Raw genomic sequence first — 14,492 nt, forward strand, 5'->3', positions numbered from 1 at the left:
TACGGGTCGGAGGTGCCCCCACAGAAGTGGGACCACACATCGTCATGCCCGCAGACTACGGGTCGGAGGTGCCCCCACAGAAGTGGGACCACACATCGTCATCCCCGCATGTGTCACCCATGGAACCACCAGCCTGCTACCCTTTAGGATACCCGAGGATACCCACAGGTGGTCTCCATAGGCCCCACGCAAAACCACGGAATCAAACCCTGAATGTAAAAAAAATAAACCTGGCCTATACATTCAATACATACACCCTCCCCCCCAACACCTACAGTACAATAATGTGCAAAATAACTATTATCCAGATATGGATAATAGATTAATTGCCCATTATTAAAAACATTAACTAGCATATACAAATAAATAAAGTACTACTGACCATCAATACGAAGTGTCCGACGCCAGCGCCTTCCTTCTCTTGCCCACACAATACATAGCCAAAACCAAGGCAATACATTGCAAGTACATTCAGATATCAATTAACCCCTTAAACACCTTATCGGATAATAACCGCAAAGGTAATTAAGGGGTTAAGCCACACAGGCACGATACCCACCCTTCACCCATGAATTTGTACTGTGGCTTCATCATGCAACTATGTAATCCTATGTAAAACTATGTAATCCTTGGTATTGTAAGGGTTAGATTTGGTTTTAAATTGTGTTTTCTGGTTGGTACTTACAGTATATATTGATTTTTGTATACTTGAGTGGTTAAAATAGTTGAATTGTTTGGATGTGTTTGTATTTACTGGTAGAGTAGCTTGCAATTACGTATATTGTTAACATTCATTTGCAGAATGTATATGGTGCATAGATTTTATGCATCATTTATACAATGTAAATGCAATGTACTGTGTGGATTGGAATGTTATGTTTTATATTGTAAAATAAGTTAGGATTATTAAATGGATTATTATTATTGTCTGTATAGAGAAGCGTTATCTGTAGGACAGTATTATTTTGATAACCATTCTACATGTATTTGTACTATTAGTTCATCATGTGTGTATATATACTGTATACTGTATGTATATGTATATGTATATGTATATGTATATATACAGTGTATATATATATATATATATATATATATATATATACAAAGTATATACTGTATATGTATAGGGATTGTTATTATATATATACTGTATATATATCCATATCAATAAAAATATATCAATAAAAATGTATTTCAAATAATTTTTAATGTGCGGATGTTTGCGCAGAGAGAGAGCAGCGGATCTCTCTCTGCTGCAAACACATCTTGCCCCCGCCGCCCATACTGTACAGTAGTATCATTTATGTATGTGCATATACAGTACTGTATGTGTACAGTACTGTATGTTAGGGCTTATAGGGGTTGTTATATATATATATATATATATATATATATATATATATATATATATATATATATATATATATATATATATATATATATATATATATATATATATATATATATATATATATATATATATATATATATATACTGTGTATATACAGTACTGTGTATATATATATACTGCATTACAATTCATGAGTTTATGCCATCTGGTGGACAAATGAAACATTGCAGCCTAGTAAATACTTCTCATTATCATTTAACAGATCAGGCCCCCGTCAGCCAGGCATGAACAGTGGCTGGGAAGGCAAACGCAACGGGGCTTGTCAGAGGTGAGGAGCGGCGCATTCCAGGTATCTGCCAGGTACAAACTGGGCATTTGCTCGAATAAAGTGTGTCGGTGCAGTATCTCCATTTAATTTGTAAGTCGCCTTTTTATTCTTGCATCCCAAATGCATAACCTTACATTTATCTGTATTAAACCTCATTTGCCATTTACCTTCCCACGTTTCCAGTCTCTCCAAATCCTTCTGAAGAGAAATTTCATCCTGCTCTGATGAGACGGAGGCATTCACCCCAGAAACCTGATCCTGTCATCCCCATACCATCGCGGGAGACTCAGCCCCCCCTGTTGCCAGCAGGTATGCACCACACTCAGACACGTAGCCAGACCCTAGTACAGAGGAGGGGGCCCGATCTGCGATTGGCCCAGGGAAGGGGGGCTACATTGGGAATCGATGTTATTTTTCTTCATATTAATGGGTATCCTCAAAGCTAATGATATGCCAAAATGACGTCCATTAGCAAAACTACAATTGTTTCTTCACTTTTTCTGCTTGATGAATAGGGTGACCAGATTTCGAAAATGAAAAACCGGGACACCTTAAAAAATAATTTATTAAACAAATTACATCACGTGACACCCCCCGTTGCCTTGACAACAAGACACTCTGATGCCCCTGCAGTGTTAGTGTGTATAGAGGTGGGGGCTTTGCTTGGGCCCTTCAACTCTTACAGCCAGGGCATTATTGGCCAGGAATGCCCAGTTCGGAGGGGATTACTACTTCAAAATGTATTTGATTCGTAACAACATCAAAAAACTCTAATACCAATAACTAACAACCACAGACAATGATAATCTAAACCATCAAATAAAATGTCTACGGCCCTCGTTCAAGCATGTTTGCGGTACTTACCAGATAAATCTCTCCCCCGCCGCCCATACAGTAGTATCATTTATGTATTTGCATATACAGTACTGTACAGTATGTTAGGGCTTACAGGGGTTGTTGTTATACAGTGTATATATATATATATATATATACAGTATATATACTGCATTACAATTCATTATAGGGGACGGCTTCACAGAGAACAGCTCGCAAGCACCACCATGTGTATTTAGACGGCATTGCAGTATTTCAGCAAGCCGGAATAAAAAGCTTAAATTCCTGCCGGAAAATAACGCAATGCACTCTGGCAGAAAACTATCAGAAACCTGAATACACCCGAGTATACCCGAATTCGCGGGACTAGCCGTGCTCGAATAAAGTGTGTCGCTAGTGTATATTGGGGGAATCCTTGATGGAGAAGGATTTAGGAGTGCTTGTAGGCAGCAGGCTTAGCAATAGTGCCCAATGTCATGCAGTAGCTGCAAAGGCAAACAAGATCTTATCTTGCATCAAACGGGCAATGGATGGAAGGGAAGTAGACATAATTATGCCCTTTACAAAGCATTAGTAAGACCACACCTTGAATATGGAGTACAATTTTGGGCACCAATCCTAAGAAAAGACATTATGGAACTAGAGAGAGTGCAGAGAAGAGCCACCAAATTAATAAAGGGGATGGACATTCTAACTTATGAGGAGAGGCTAGCTATATTGGATTTATTTACATTAGAAAAGAGGCGTCTAAGAGGGGATATGATAACTATATACAAATATATTCAGGGACAATACAAGGAGCTTTCAAAAGAACTATTCATCCCACGGGCAGTACAAAGGACTCGGGGCCATCCCTTAAGGTTGGAGGAAAGGAAATTTCACCAGCAACAAAGGAAAGGGTTCTTTACAGTAAGGGCAGTTAAAATGTGGAATTCATTACCCATGGAGACTGTGATGGCAGATACAATAGATTTGTTCAAAAAAAGGTTGGACATCTTTTTAGATGGGAAAGGTATACAGGGATATACCAAATAAGTATATATGGGAAGGATGTTGATCCAGGGATTAATCCGATTGCCAATTCTTGGAGTCAGGAAGGAATTAATTTTTCCCCTTAATGGGGTTTTTTGTTTGCCTTCCTCTGGATCAATAAGTAAGTATAGATATAGAATAAAGTATCTGTTGTCTGAATTTAGCATAGGTTGAACTTGATGGACGTACGTCTTTTTTCAACCTCATCTACTATGTAACTATGTATGTAATGGTGCAGCGCCTCCATCTCTGAGCCCCAGGAATACGGGTGGAATCCTTCCAGAGAGTCCCCCCCCCCCCCCCCTCGGGGATGAGAGATTCCAGTCTCACACTGAATATCTTTAAAAGCAGACGCAGCTCTTTATTCACAGCAGCAGAATAGCAGCAACAAGACTTTCAATCAGGTACAGGGTGTCTTCCTCCACACAGGACTGCTCTCCCTCAGGATGGTCTCTGTGTCCCTGCCACCACCCCAGGTCAAGGGCACCCAGGGTGGGGCTAGCTCTTCCCTCGCCCCCTAAACAGGGTGAGAGGAATTGGTCCACCTCCCTAACTAAGGTTGCATCAGCTCTACTCAGAGGCTGTTGGCTCCCCTTCTCCAACGGCCAATTGATATAGGCTCTCTCTGTCACCCTGGGCCAGCCAGGTGACAGACTCAGCAGACTCTAACTCTGGACTGAACTCTTAACTCTGACACACTTCTACTAAATAGGAAGTGCACTGCTCTTTATGATATTGGCAGGCACTGCCCCTGTGTCTCTGCCTACCACACAGGGTCAGGTACCAATTTCAGGAATGTCCCGTTATTAGCGTAAACACAACAGAGTTCCATGGATCTAGCATTAAGACTGTAAGCTCTGCAGGCCATGGATTTCCTTTCCTATTGTCTGATTTTGTTTGTTGCACTTATTGTACTATAATTCTCTGTACTGTATTGCCTCTCTTATAAAGCGCTATATAAATAAATATTTACATACATAATATATCTTAATGCATCTTAAGACACCTTAGAGTTCCCTCTATAAGACACTTTATGGTCCACTCAAGTGAATAGTCTGTAAGTAGGGTGACCATTCGTCCTGGTTTTGCCGGGACAGTCCCGTTTTTTTCTGCCCTGTCCCGATTTTAGCTCTGTCCCGGTTTTTGTCCCTGGTCCCGGTATTGCGGGGCAGCGGCGGTGAGGAGAATGCGGCGGCCGGTAAGTATTTTCTATGTGTGTTTGTGTGAATGCTGCCGGGGAGACTGAATGAATGATGATGCCGGGGGCGGGACTTAGAATGCCGGCCGGCCCGCATGGGATTGGATGAATGATGATGCCGGGGGCGGGACTTACAATGCCGGCCGGCCCGCAGGGGATTGGTTGCAGGCAGGTCAGAGGAAGCCGGGGGCGGGACTTCCGCTTTGTGCAGAGCACACGTGTCTTCCCGCTCCTGGCTCCTCTGTTCGCGGTGAGTGTCCCCTTTCTGTCCCGGGTCCCAGCCAGGGGGGGTAATAGGATGTGGTAGCGGGGGTGCGCCTACCTTTGTACCACCTTGTACCTTTGCCCCCCCGGCGCTCCCACCATTGCCCCCCTGGCGCTCCCACCATTGCCCCATCGGCGCTCCCACCTTTGCCCCCCCCCGGCGCTCACAGCTTTGCCCCCCCCGGCGCTCACAGCTTTGCCCCCCCCCCCCCGGCGCTCACAGCTTTGCCCCCCCGGCGCTCCCACCTTTGCCCCCCCGGCACTCACAGCTTTGTCCCCCGTCGCTCACAGCTTTGCCCCCCGGCGCTCACTTCCCCCCGTCCCCTTGGTGTGGGAGATGGGCTCGGGGGCGGGCAGTGGTTGCTGCGCGGTCGCAGGCGGTGCAGGGGGAGACTGGGTGTATGTGTGTGTGTGTGTGTGTGTATCAGTGTGTGTGTGTATCAGTGTGTGTGTGTGTATCTGGGTGTGTGTGTGTATCTGGGTGTGTGTGTATCAGTGGGTGTGTGTGTATCTGGGTGTGTGTGTATCAGTGGGTGTGTGTGTGTGTATCAGTGTGTGTGTATCAGTGTGTGTGTGTGTGTTTCAGTGTGTGTGTGTGTGTTTCAGTGGGTGTGTGTGTGTATCAGTGGGTGTGTGTGTGTGTGGGTGTGTGTGTGTGTATCAGTGTGTGTGTGTGTGTGTCAGTGTATGTCAGTGTGTGTGTGTGTGTGTGTATTAGTGGGTGGATGTGTGTGTGTATTAGTGGGTGGATGTGTGTGTGTATTAGTGGGTGGATGTGTGTGTGTATCAGTGGGTGTGTGTGTGTATCATTGGGTGTGTGTGTGTATCATTGGGTGTGTGTGTGTATCATTGGGTGTGTGTGTGTATCAGTGGGTGTGTGTGTGTATCAGTGGGTGTGTGTGTATCAGTGTGGCTTTTTTGGCGATAAGCTGGTGATAAGTGGCTTATCGCTGCTTACTGCATGAGGGCCTTAGGGAGGATTTGTTCCTTTAAAGTACACCTAGTTTGGCATAGGATTTGGATGTCAGGGTATCAATGTGTAACCCAAATGTTAAATGGGAGTTGAATGCCCAGATATTTCAAACAAGTAACAGGGGCTAGGATGGTTTTTGATGAGACAGAGGCCCCAAAATGGGGTCGTAGGCTCCTTAAGGGCTGCGACGTCCTGATTGGCATGAGCTGGGGGGTCGGATAACCCCACTTCCCCCACGGAGTGGGAAGGCTGCTTGTCCCCTCCCATCTAGGGGGAGGGGGGTGAGAGGGTATAAAGAGAGGGTCCCCAGGGGGGAAGAGTCAGAGATAACGGAATTTTTTCCCTTACCTTACAGGATTTTTGCTGTGGATCTGCACATCTTTCCAGATATGATGACAGGCCTCTGGGATTACAGCAGCTCCCCGCTGTATGAAGACCCCTCGAGCCCTGCCAGCCTCACCCACCTGGATCCTGAATCCGATGCTGCGGCTGCAACAGAGGATCAGGTAAGTGTCCCTGCCCCGCGCAGATCCCAGCGCAGAGGTGCGGGCAGAAACCCACGTTCCCATCCCCTCAGCCCGGCCAGGTCCCCCGCCAAGCGCAGACGCCTCCCGCCAGCGCCCGCTACTTCCCCTGTCCCCTCCACTGCCCCCAGGCCCTCCCTCAAGCGCCCCCCCTCCCGAGGCCGACTCCCGGTTCGGGCCCCTGCGAAGCCCCGCCGCCCGCGCTCACCTTCCCCTGCCCAAGCGCGGTCTCGCCGGGCCCCACGCCGCCCGCGCTCACCTTCCCCTGCCCAAGCGCGGTCTCGCCGGGCCCCACGCCGTCCGCGCTCACCTTCCCCTGCCCAAGCGCGGTCTCGCCGGGCCCCATGCCGCCCGCGCTCACCTTCCCCTGCCCAAGCGCGGTCTCGCCGGGCCCCACGCCGCCCGCGCTCACCTTCCCCTGCCCAAGCGCGGTCTCGCCGGGCCCCATGCCGCCCGCGCTCACCTTCCCCTGCCCAAGCGCGGTCTCGCCGGGCCCCACGCCGCCCGCGCTCACCTTCCCCTGCCCAAGCGCGGTCTCGCCGGGCCCCACGCTGCCAGCCTTCAGGCCTGGAGGACCAGATCTCTGGGGAGAGCCGCTCCGCCCTCAATAATGTGCGGCCTCTCCTCCGCCAGCCCCCGCGTCGCCAGCCCGCTCACCCCCTGCCGATGACGGCAACGCGCTGCCCGATGGCCAGGTCCCCCACTACCAGCCCTCTAAACCCGACAGCGGGAACCATCTGGCGCCGCGTGCACCGGCCAGGGCGCGTGCTGGTCGGGCCCCGCTCCCACGGCTCAATCACCTCCCCGGCCGCATCCAGCTTCACCAACCTCCTCACCCCGATCGCGGGGAATATCAGGCGCCGCCCGGGGCACACTCTGGCCAAGTCCCCCCCTTCCTTTCTCAACCCGGTCGGGGGGACTGCCAGGACCCGCTCCCCCTGCTCACTTACCCCTCCGGCCGGGGTCCACGTGCTCCTCGGCGCCATTACTCTCCTCCCTCCCATGTGCAGAAGCAGCAGGGGAGGGAGGGGCGCTCTTCCCCTGCGCGGGCTGCAGCCTGGCCCCTCCCCCTGCAGCCTGGCCCCTCCCCCTGCAGCCTGGCCCCTCCACAGGCTTCTATTAGCAGGGGGAGGGGGTTTTCCCTGCCCGAGTTCCTTAAGGGGACACGAGGTCACAGGCAGGTCTGCAGAGGCAGGCTTTTGCCTTGGCTCTTCAATGCAGCAGCGCCACCATGAGGCCCCTAGCGGTACTGCAGGGCGACCTCAATTTCACCCTTCAGGGCGACCTCAACCTTACCCCTCACAGTACAGGACAGACTGTGAGCGGGGTTACTACCGTGAAGCACCAACATACTTCATACCGCCATACGCCATGCCCAACCATCCCACCTACTTACCTCCAGCTGGCAGGGGCGCGGGCGGTCCAGTGTATAACCGCCCCAGCCATCATGGGGCCCCTGCCCCTCCCACCCATGGGTCACGTCGGGTCGGGGGATTTAATGTGACCCAGCCCCTAGATCCCACATGGGAACCGCAGGCTGGGTCTTCTCGGTTTCAGCAGGAAGCGGCGGCCAATGAGTGGTCATCTCACGCCTGGGAGTCGGACCAGGGCCTCTACCCGTCTTCAGCAGCGCACGGCGAAGAGGACAATCGACGCCGCACCCAGTCGACAAGCTCCACTTCTGGGTCAGCGCATGATGCTGACCCGACCGACGGGATTCAGGGTAAGGAAATGAATCCTATGTCTAGTACTGAGACTAGCGATTCGGATAGTGACAGCGACAGCGACATTTCAGAGTCAGAGAGTGCAACGCGACTACACAAGACCCCGATGTATATATTCCTAAAGAAACAGCTAGTGGGAATTAACCGGGCACTTAAGGCTAGGCCAAGCGGGGCAACGCAGGAGGCAGCGGGGGAGAGCAAGGCCCCAAAAACAAAGGAGGGTAGTGTCAGCGCCAGCGCAGCGATGAAGGGTAAGGACACATACGCCTGCGCTATGACCTCTCTCTCCAGTCGGGTTACACCCAGGGTGAGAAAGGCAATTATAAAAGGGAAATTCACAGATGTATACGACCTTTCTACTGAGGTGTTGCAGGCCAAGAAAAAAGCGAAGGCTGCGGGCGATGAGGGCGGTAACAAGCATAAAGCCATGGACAACTGGCTAAGGGGTTACCTAGTGTTAGCCAGCTGCCTGCTGGAGAAGCACCCAGACGAGGGCCTGAATGTCCTTAAGTACATCGAACTGATACACGACACACACAAAACGTATGGGGGCGCAGCGTGGCACGAATACGATGAGGAGTTTAGGCACAAGATGCACGGTAACCCCGTTCTGAATTTTGGCACTAAGGACCTGGACTTATGGATCCGCCGGGTTACACCGGAGAAATTGGCTCCCTTTGCCAGGGGGCCGGGTGGGCGGCCAGCTAATCAACCACCGGGTAAACCCAAGAGATCAGAGTGCTGGGCCTTCAATAAAAACTCTTGCTCAAAGGGAGGGGAGTGTAGGTTCCTACACGTTTGTTCAATCTGCAGCGGCGGCCACCCAGCACACAAATGTTTTAGAAACGCCAAGACCAGGCTGATAGTGGCCCCGGCAAGGGCGGAAACGCCAATTAAATTAGAATGCATGCTGCCATGGCTCCAGGCCTACCCTTGTCAGGCGAAAAGCGGATTTTCTCGAGAGAGGTTTTAGGGAGGTTTTTGTCATTCCAGTGGGGTCCAATTTGGTAACCACCCGCGCAAGGCGCAACCTTAAATCCGCCTCGATTTACCCGCACATTGTGCGTGAAAAAATTAACAAGGAGATTAGCCTGGGACGCATGGCAGGGCCATTTCACTCACTGCCCATACACAATTTAATCATATCCCCCTTAGGGGTAGTTCCAAAGAAAGTACCCGGCAAATTCAGGCTCATTCAGCACCTATCTTACCCCAAGGGCAGATCCGTCAATGACGCTATCGATCAGCATGTGTGCCATGTCCAATACCAATCGTTCGATAGGGCCATCACCATAGTCAGGACTTATGGGAGGGGGGCCCTTATGGCCAAGCTGGACATAGTCAGCATTTCGCCTACTACCATTACACCCAGATAGTTTCAGGCTCATGGGTTGCAAGTTCGAGGGGGCTTACTATGTGGACATGTGCCTCCCCATGGGCTGCGCCATTTCCTGCGCCTTTTTTGAGGCATTTAGCACGTTTATACACTGGTGCATAATGAATCGTACGGGGTGTGACACTATAGCACATTACTTGGATGATTTCCTCCTCGTGGGGCCCCCTGAGTCCACACTTTGCAAGAGGCTCTTAGAGAGCAGCTCTGGGCTAATGCGTAACATGGGGATACCCATAGCTGAGGACAAAACAGAGGGCCCGGTCAGCACCTTATCATTCCTAGGGATCGAGATCGATTCAGTGGCCGGGGAATCTAGGCTGCCCAGGGATAAAGTTATCAAACTGAGGGGTCTTATTCAGGAATGCAAGGGTGCTAGGAAGGTTTCACTAAGACAGATGCAGGCACTGCTCGGGCTCCTAAATTTCACATGTAGGGTCATACCCATGGGCAGGATTTTCAGCAGGAGATTAGAGAGGTCGACCGCGGGGGCTTCCCGACCACTGCACCGCATCAGGGTCACTAAAGAACTTAGATCAGACCTGGGCGTCTGGGAAGCTTTCCTCCAGGACTTTAATAGCAAAAAGCTATGGATAGAAGGGGGCCGTAGTAACCAGGAGCTAGAGCTGTTCACAGACGCGGCGGGGTCGCTAGGCTTCGGGGCTTACCTAAAAGGGGAATGGTGCGCAGAACCATGGCCCCAAGCATGGATAGACTCGGGTTTAACAAAGAACATCGCCTTCCTGGAGCTCTTTCCCATCATAGTGGCGGTGGAGCTTTGGGCTAAGGAGCTCAGTAACAAACACATCATATTCTGGTCCGACAACCTGGGAGTGGTGGGAGCAGTAAACAGCCTCTCCGCAACATCAAGCCCGGTGATCCGGCTGTTGCGGAGGCTGGTGCTGCTCTGCATGCGCAGCAACATCAACTTTAAAGCCAAGCATGTCCCGGGGAGATTAAATGTGATAGCAGAAGCCTTATCGCGGTTCAATTGGACAGCATTTAGGCGAGCAGCGCCAGCGGCAAAGGCCATAGGTCTAACGTGCCCACGTCACCTTTGGCAGATAGGGACATCGGACTAATGGACCTGGTCCAGAAGTCGCTAGCCCCACGCACCTGGAAAACCTACCTCCCTGGCTTGGCACACATGGCTAGCATTCAAGCAAAAAGGACAGCGTTGAGGGTAAGCGAGGTAGCAGCGCACGGATCATTAGCTTCCTACAGGCCCAGAAGACAGCTGGGGTGACACGGACCAGTGTTGGGACCATGTTGGCAGGTTTGGCTTTCTTCCTGAAGCTCCATAACCGCAAGGACATAACCAAGGATTTCATAGTTAGGAGAATCCTCATAGGCTGGGGTAGGGGCTAAGCCAAGAGAACTGACGGTAGGGAGCCGGTAACACTAGACAGGCTTGGGTTATTGATGAGGGCAGCAAAAGAGGTATGTGTCAATACAGCGGAAAGGGAACTGTTCAGAGTCGCATTTGCCGTGGCTTTCTTTGGCGCCTTCAGGGTCGGCGAGCTAGTGGCAGCATCTAAAGCAAGCCAGGGTGTGGGTTTGCTTTTCTCAAACGTGATTATTAATGCTACGTCTGTGGCGTGCAAGATCCACAGGTCTAAAACCGACCAAGGGGGAAGGGGAGTGTGGGTTCATCTCACGATGAACCTTAATGAAAAAGTGTGCCCAGTGGCGCTGATTAAGCGCTACGCAAGGCATAGGCCCAAGGTAGGGGGAAATTTCCTCGTCCATCAGGACGCGACGCCGCTCACAAGGTACCAGTTTCAAAGCGTTTTTAGACGGTGCCTTGCAGCTGGGGAGATGGATTCTAGTTTATTTAGTACTCATTCCTTCAGAATCGGCGCCGCTACAGCGGCAGCTGAGAACGGCTTTACGCCAGAGCAAATAAAAAAACTGGGGAGGTGGAAGTCCAGTGCATATAGAGGTTACATCAGGGCCAAAGGGCACAGCAGCGTGCGGATGCAAGAATATTAACGTGTTTCTCCTTAGGCACAGAGAGATTGACGCCAGGGACGGCAGCTGGCACCGAAGAGATGGTGTACATCTATCGCCAAAGGGTTTGGAGGTGTTCCTACATAACCTCAAGGGGAGTTTGCGGGAGGAATTGAGGTCAGAGGTCGCAGCTTTGGGTGGGTGTGTCAGCCCCAGGGTAGCCAGTGCCCGGCAGAGGGGGCTCCGGGGGGCGGAGCTGCCGCGCCAGCCAAGCTCAGGAGACGGAGAACGGGCGAGGACTTTAGGGTCTGTCCCTCAGCTGGAGCCCCTAGAACAGCGCGGTAGGCTGGAGGCGCCGGCTGTAGGGCCGGGCCGGCCTATGCCCAATCAACGCTGGTAAAAGGCTGGGCGCCAGCTTTAGGGCTGGGCCTAAGCTGACCCTTGGGGCGGGAGGGGGAGGGAAGCAGCCCAACATCGGCTGAATGAGGATCTCCCCCTCCCATTTTACAGTGCTTTTGGGCGGGGGGAGGGAGCGGGCCAATTGCTGGCTGTCGGCAGGGATCTCCCCCCCATGCACATGATGCGGGTGGAGGGAGCGGGCCGATTGCTGGCTGTCAGCAGGGATCTCCCCCCCCCATTTCGCATGGATCCTGCTTGGCTGGTGGGCAGGCTGGGTGATTTTAACAGCGGGTATTAAAATAATGGTTAGCGTTACAAAGGAGGGGCGGCGCCTAAAGCCTTTAAGAGCTGGTTTTTATCTGAAGCTCTGTCATTGGTAGCTTTAGAAATTTAGCTCTAGTCCCAAATACCATTGTTACAGTCTTGTCAGTGTTTAAAATCAGTTTGTTTTGGGGAATGGGGGGGGGAGTGGAGGGAGGGGGGAAAGGCTGTGAAGTAGGCGGGCTGGGTGGGGGGTGATGGGGGGTAGGGGAGAAGAGGAGGAGTGTGGGGGGGGGAGGGGGAGAAGGGAGGGGGGAGAGGATGTGGAGTAGGCGGGCTGGGTGGGGGGTGGGGGGGAGGGGTTGGAGGGGGGGGAGGAGAGAGCTTGGGGTTTAATGACCTGTTCCATTTCATCTACACATTTCACTGCAGTGCACTATACAGACTATTAGTGTGTGTGTGTGTGTGTATCAGTGTGTGTGTGTGTGTGTGTATCAGTGGGTGTGTGTGTATCAGTGTGGCTTTTTTGGCGATAAGCTGGTGATAAGTGGCTTATCGCTGCTTACTGCATGAGGGCCTTAGGGAGGATTTGTTCCTTTAAAGTACCCCTAGTTTGGCATAGGATTTGGATGTCAGGGTATCAATGTGCAACCCAAATGTTAAATGGGAGTTGAATGCCCAGATATTTCAAACAAGTAACAGGGGCTAGGATGGTTTTAGAGCTGGTTTTTATCTGAAGCTCTGTCATTGGCAGCTTTAGCAATTTAGCTCTGGTCCCAAATACCATTGTTACAGTCTTGTCAGTGTTTAAAATCAGTTTGTTTTGGGAAATCCAGTTTCAAGTCTCAAAAAATCAGATTGAAGTATGTGTTCAAGGTCAGAGAGGCGAGGGCTGCGTGCATATAGGATAAGATCTAAGGCCTCTCACAATAACCCGTTAGGAATATTAATTCCTCATCTATCCGACATAAGTATAAAATATAGTCTACCAAGACCCTTAATACAGAGTTACCCACCTTATACGGGAGCAGCTGCCAGACGAGTATAGTAAATGTATCTTATTTCTTTTGCCACTGGAGGGCAGCGTGGAGTTACACGGAGTGGCGCCCGTAAGGACGACGTGCCAGTTAGGCGGAAGGAGAAGCGCACACACTTTTATGTGAAACGGATATATTTGGGGAGGGATTTAGGAGTCTGAGTAACAAAATTAACCATTTAAATATGCACAGATTTAATCCCACTTTTGGAAATTAGGGGTGTTGCCTAAAAGTTTGAGAATGCACAAAGTGCCACCCATGGGCTTTAATGAAGCAGCATTTGTGGGCTAAAGGGAACAGCATTCTGTATAAAGGTATTTTGGACTCGATATAAATAATTGAAGCCAAAAACTAATATTAAGTAAATTGAGAATGGAAAAAACTTCAGCACAAATGTACAGAATGTGATATTCTGAGAGATCTTACAGATGTTATCAAATCCCACAATGAATATATAGAAAATGTCTGTATAGAACGGGTCAAACAAGAATACGCCAATAAAACTTTTAAAGCTGCAGTTCAGTCTTTTTTTTTTATTTTATTTATTTTTTTACTTGAATAGTTTCATGTGGGCAATCTCTAATTACCTAAAGAACTGTATAGCTGCAGGTCAATTCGTTCTCCATGTATTGATAGGCGAAATTTGTTGACATAATTAGTGAAGGGATCTGTTTTTCTTCTGCTTCTGTCACTCAGTGGAAGCTCATGAATATTAAAGACCAATTTTCTTGTATTCTATTTTAACAGCCATTTGCTAAGGCACTGCCCCTTCATGTCCTGTCACAAGCCCTGGCACACCCCTTTGTCAGCCCTGCCCTCCCTCTAGCACATGTCAATGCAGGAGTGCTCATGAATATTCATGAGCTTCCACTGAGACAGAAGCAGAAGAAAAACAGATCCCTTCACTAATTATGTCACCAAATTTCGCCTATCAATACATGGAGAACGAATTGACCTGCAGCTATACAGTTCTTTAGGTAATTAGAGATTGCCCACATGAAACTATTCAAGTAAAAAAATAAATAAAATTAAAAAAAAAGACTGAACTGCAGCTTTAATAGGGCCTCTTTGGACTTGAATATTTTGGTTATTGAGGAGCTGGGGGAACAACTTAGCCACACAAGGAAGGATATACTCAAAGTGGAAATCCTCATTGAACAGTCTAGCCCTGGTACGGACGTTGTACAATCATTGGATAGTCTTAAGACCAAGCTGGAAAAA

General features: G+C 50.0%; 1 protein-coding gene across 1 annotated transcript in view; it reads left to right on the forward strand.

Moving 5' to 3' along the window:
* Positions 1-14,492, forward strand: part of RMI2 (RecQ mediated genome instability 2) — a 703,116-nt gene that overhangs the window by 449,122 nt on the left and 239,502 nt on the right. The window lies entirely within an intron of this gene.

Source organism: Ascaphus truei, chromosome 11 (genome assembly GCF_040206685.1).
Source record: "Ascaphus truei isolate aAscTru1 chromosome 11, aAscTru1.hap1, whole genome shotgun sequence".
NCBI lineage: Eukaryota > Metazoa > Chordata > Amphibia > Anura > Ascaphidae > Ascaphus > Ascaphus truei.